Source organism: Morone saxatilis, unplaced genomic scaffold (genome assembly GCF_004916995.1).
Source record: "Morone saxatilis isolate NCDOM2014 unplaced genomic scaffold, NCSU_SB_2.0 Contig21, whole genome shotgun sequence".
In the NCBI taxonomy this organism is placed as follows: Eukaryota; Metazoa; Chordata; class Actinopteri; family Moronidae; genus Morone; species Morone saxatilis.
This window is the reverse complement of record NW_023339774.1, coordinates 1326576-1332284: the sequence shown is the minus strand read 5'-3', so window position 1 is coordinate 1332284 and position 5709 is coordinate 1326576. Positions and strand designations below refer to the sequence as shown.

The 5709-nt window shown below is 40.0% G+C and overlaps 1 protein-coding gene across 1 annotated transcript in view; it reads left to right on the top strand.

Annotated features, from left to right (window-relative positions):
• Window positions 1-5709, top strand: part of slc25a25b (solute carrier family 25 member 25b) — a 24624-nt gene that overhangs the window by 3066 nt on the left and 15849 nt on the right. The window lies entirely within an intron of this gene.

Sequence of the window (5709 nt, the reverse complement as noted above, 5' to 3'; positions counted from 1 at the left end):
TTATATTCAATAATAACAATAACAGTAGAGAACCACTGATGAACAGTACAGTGAATCCAAACAGTGAACACAATAACTGCAGGAAGTTTGTGTAAAACCAGAGATTTGGATGGATTTTGAGCGGATTATTTCCTGTAAGCATAAGAAATGAGTTTTATTGATATTTTGGAAACTTTTTATACAATTCTCTGTCTGTGTTAGTTACTGACTTGAAGTGATGCAAGTTACTGAAACGGACTGAAAAGTTATTAGACTATATTTATTACGTAGAATGAAAAAAAAACTTTAAGGCTGGGACATGTAGAATTCAGGACAGTTGCCAGTGAGGAAAAAGAATTATTTGGAGCCCTGAGCATTAGTGTTTTACCAGAGCTTATCGGGGCATCAGTTGCCTGCGGTTAGTTTTGAATGTGTGTGGTGTGTGTGTGTGGTGCTCAGCCACTGTGGAGCATTAAATATTTAATATCCTTACATATAACGCACTCCCTTCAAAGATATCCAGTGTAACAGTAGTACACAATAGTCTAATAAACTGTGACTCTTCCTCTTCCTGTCGTACAATGTACAACGTGTATGACGGGTGAGTTTAAAATGAGATAAGAGGCCTTTCCAAATGAAGAAGAATTTACAGGCCTCCCTACCCGCTGATAAGATAATGCTGACTCGCTGCCATTAGTCAGTAATCCACAGACAGCAGCTTGTCTACCTTTCCTCAAATGACACAGCTGCCCAGCAATGGAAATGGACAACAAAGAAAAGCATTTAGAGAAAAGCCATTACTGTAGACACTGTACACCACAGACACTGGATTGAACAGTGGATTCTTTTTTAATACAAATATAAGGTCACCTAGAAACATGTGCACCTACTTCAGGCTCCATCATCCACTAAATTTATAATATAATTTTATTATATTAATAATATTTTTAACAATTGAGACAAATTCTCACCTAGTCTTTTAATACATACCTTCAGTATCCTTTAAGATAAAAAAAACAACACAGACACAACAGTCAAACAAAAACCTTGTTAGTTTTATATCTTTATATTTCAGTAATAATGCATATAATAGCAGTAAAACTGGTCTTGTAATTCAGGTTTTTTGTCCTTAGCTGAGTTGTGACATTATAGATATTGGATTAGTTTTGGAAGTATGTTTACGGTATCATGGATAACTGCAGTACACATTTTGAGTCAGTTTACCAACATGGGGGCTGTGGAGCGGGTCGTCCACTAATCGGAAGGTTGTTGGTTCGATCCCCGGCTCCTCCCCACCACATGTCGAAGTATCCTTGAGCAAGATACTGAACCCCAAAGTGCTCCTGATGCTGTGCATCGGTGTGTGAATGTGTATGAATGGATTTAGTTTCTGTTCGATTGGATTTTGCCATCACTGGGAGTGGAATGGATGTGAAAGGGTGAATGTGGCAGTAGGTGTAAAAGAGCTTTGAGTGGTCGGAAGACTAGAAAGGTGCTATACAAGTACAGGTCCATTACCATTTACCATTTCTACTTCCAGATAATTAAGACTAGATAATGTAGTAAAAAACTGGGAAACTGATCACAACCTGTCTGCTCACCTGAATACTTGGTTTGCTTGCAATACTGGACTGTTGCTGCAACTCCAGATCACAGCAATCAAATTAAAACTAGAGTTTACTTTGCAGGATAAGGCAATATTTTGATGACAAATCCCATGAAAACAACAAAATCAATAAAAAAACACACCAATGAGCCTCACTGTTGCACTGGGTAACATGTCCCTCAAGAGTCATTCACTCTTTGCATATGGTTTGTTCTTGCTTAACATCAGTTGGCCTGCCAATTTCCATCTTGCCCGCTGCTCTTTGTTGTATATTACTCCTCTTTTCTAATGTCTGTAGTACAACCTCTGAACATCTCGATCACTCCAGGTCGCTGGCTGTTAATTTAGAAAACGCTTGATTTGATATGCAGGGGAGTTTCCTATGTATTGTCAGAAATGGAATCTAATATTGATAGGTATGTTTTCATTAGTGTATCATCACCTGAAAATAAGAATCATTGTGTTTTCGTTTTCTTAGAATGAGCTGTTTTTATCTACATAGGGAGTCGGCCCTCTTCTACAGAGGCCGGCACTTTGAACCACCATGTTTCTACAATAGCCTAGACAAACCAATACTGGCTGTAAATAGGACCATTGCGTTTTTTGAGTAGGCATAAGGCATTCAGTTGGTTGAAATCAACTGTTGGTTGCAACTTCAACACTAGATACTACTAGATGCCACTAAATCCTACACACTGGTCTTTTTAAGGTCATTATCATCATCAATTATGTTTATTTAATTGTTCGTGATTTCAGACATTATAGGAGTTGTTTTCTAGTCAGTGGAAACCAATGGGCGTGAGTCTGAGAGCTACAGACAGGGTAGGTAAGTAAGAAAGTCTTTAGAGATGGACTAACACATTGTTGGTTTTGGTCTTTTCATTAAATGTATTATTAATAATGAGAACAATATGGAATAATGCCAGTCTTATTCTTTAATAAGTCTAAATCCCTCATGCCGGTGTGGAGAGACTGGTTACAGTATTTGTTAGTTTTTGATTTTATGGTGGGCATGCCGTAATTGTTTCTCTTGTTTCTGTCAATAATTAGTTATCTGAGATCAATACTATGCAAGCAGTGCAGTCAGTAAGACAAGACTGCAGAAAGCAGGTGGAAGCAATGAGAATGGAGTGACTTTGCTGCGTCACACTGTAGTTTTCACAGCAGGAGGAACCCAGCACGTGTTGAGAATTTAAATGCGGCGGAGCTCAGCCGTCGGGTGGATGCTGACGGTCTGCTCGGAATGACTCAAGCAGTGCATGAGGAGAGGGAGGGAGGGAGGGAGGGAGGGAGGAAAAAAAGAGGCATCACTCAGCAGATTTTCTGCTGTGAGGGAAGCCCTCCCCGCTGACAATTCAAGACATAAATTAATGTCCATGCAGCTATCCTATCCTCCATTGGCTGAGGGGCTTGTTCCATGGCTTGACAGTTGGACCTTGCTGTATAGGCTGCAGTGATTGGTTGGGCTCAGCTGCAGTGAGGATGCAGGTTTCTGGAGGCTCCCTCTGCTGCATTTCTCTGGCTGCTGATGCTGAAGCCAGCTAAGAGGCAAGTCCTGTCTGCTGCCGCTGCCACCATTCCCTCATTCTATGAAGTTTCATTAAATGGAGACCTAATCGTGCCTCAGAAGTTATGTGGCAAGAGCTGGCTTGGGGCATTTCGTTTTTATCCTGCTGCATTTGATGCCTATGGATCTGAGCCTAGAAATCTTTCAACGAGGGATTTTAATGACAAAAAGCTAAAAAGAAGATGAGACGCACTTAGCTGGAGTAGTAAAGTGGGAGAAAGTCTCTGCGTTATCCTCACCTGACCTCTACACAGCTAATTCTAATTCAACTCTTTGCTTTCAGCCAGTAGACCGTAGACACAGTGAAGTGTTTTTGTTTTTAAGGAGTGGGCAGTAGCCCAGACACAGTTAGCCCCAGTTTGACGATGCTGCAGGACATGCTGAGTTTCCTGTGCCAGAGCCTTTTTGGCACGACACAGTGTAAGCCTGCTGAAACTCTGTCGCCAGGGGAGAAAGAGTCCGAGACTACAGGGGACTGCAGAGAGCTGCAAGCTGGTCTCCACAAAAAGACTGCAAACACCTCTGACAGTAAAGAAAGCAGCAGCATTAATGTTCCTCCAAAGAAGACCACAGTGTTAATCATGGTGGCACCATCTACGGATCTTCAACGGGTAGGATAAAGCAGGTGGCTGTATTCTGTCACTTTAAGTAATATACTGTAGACTAATATGCACGCCTGCTTGACCTGTAGGGACAACAGGAGAAGTGCTGAGTTAGCAGATGTAGGCCTTCTTTCACCCACAGTATAATTACTGTTCTATAATTACTGTACTGTTCTAATGTCTGTGTGAAGTTCCATTTCACTACAGTGTAGTACCAGCAACAAGTAGCAGGTGATCAAACCTGACGTTTACTCTTTAGTTCTTTGAGCCACTTAAAGGTTCTATATACGAAATTCCCTTGCAACTGGGTGTCACATTAGAGCACCAGCCTCTCAGACTAAAATAATGGGACAGAAACATTCTCACCAAAACTGTCTTGTCTGTTCGACTGGAGCGCCCTCTTCTGGTTTTCATACTAGAGACTTACCACTTACCACTAACCACCACCTACCGCTTATCTCAATCAACCAACTGCTAATAATCGCATAACTGTAGTGGATGGTAACAATCATTCATTTACGTTTTCTTTTGCCAATATACTTGAATTCTGCTTAAATGTGCAATACATGTGGATGAAAACACAGCTACTGTATTGTCATTGTGAGCATGTTGGCATCTAGTTCGTACAGCCTCACAGAGCTGCTAGCATGGCTGTAGACTTTCAGTCTTGTTAGCCTTTATTTACCCATTGTTGGTTCACTGGACTTAAGAATCTTTTCCAGGAACACACTGCTCCTCATTCAGACATTTTCAGCTGCCAAGTACAGCCACACTCTGATCTTTTGGCAACTGAGCAGGTCCACTGGAGCACTTTTCACTTCACAGAATTTCACTGCACAGACATTTTGTTCAAATCTAGAGATTAAACAGGAGCTTGATATGTTTTCCCTTCTATTTATTCAATGCATTTTATCTAATGAGACTTTTGTTCTAGTACTTGAGCAGGATTTCATCAGTGCATAAGAGCTGTAAAGTTAAAAATGTCCAGTGTGTTTGATGTCCTTTCATTTTGTGTTCCACAAACACAGTTAATACATTGGCTGTTGTCTTATCATCTTATAGTCCCTTAGTATAAATTGTTGTTGTTTTTTTACGTCAGTCAAGGCACAACTGCACTTAAAGGAAGAGAATATTACACCTGTTTAATCATTTCTATATGTCATTGAAAACTATTTTGAAACTGCTGACTTAGAATTAGCTAGAATGATTTGACACTTTCAGAAGTAAAGGTCACTGCAACAAACACTCCATGACACTCCGAGACGTTACAGATGTCTGCTTACCTCTATTCTTAACCCAAATGACCACATATTTTAGAGACTGATGTGGTTGAATGTTAACCTGTCAGTTGTTAGCCATTACATTCAAGTATGAGAGGAAATCATGCATTGTGTGTGTGATTGAAGTGAGCAACCACTGTGTCTCCACTATGTGTTGTTTCTTAATACTGATCCTGTGAAAGTTGGCTTACATACAATACACAGACAAGCAACTTTGGTCAAAACATCTCATAACAGCAGCACAATTTGCATTGTTGTTTCTGTGAGTCTGCATTTAAAAATGATGACTGAACTGCTAGAATACATTTCTTTAAATAGAGTTCTGCAGGGATGACGTATTATTGTAGACCAACCCGGAAGTTAGCATCTCCCTGGTTCCTTTGACTAAAGCCAATGCGTTTTTCCATTGGATTTTGGATTGTTGCAGAAAATTAGCTCTGTGGTGAACATAGGTTTATGATACTGTATATTTTGTTCAGCCAGTAATCTTCAATAATATTCAGCACTTTTATGATTTTTGAAGCCTAAATGCAATTGCTAGAAGTAAAAAAACTAATGTTAGGCTATAAACGAACTACACTACAGTCGCAATTAAAAGTTGTAAAGTTAAGGCAGTCTAATGAGGCAATAATGTGACCAATGTGTGTTTAAGACAAAACGTGAAAATCTCTTAAG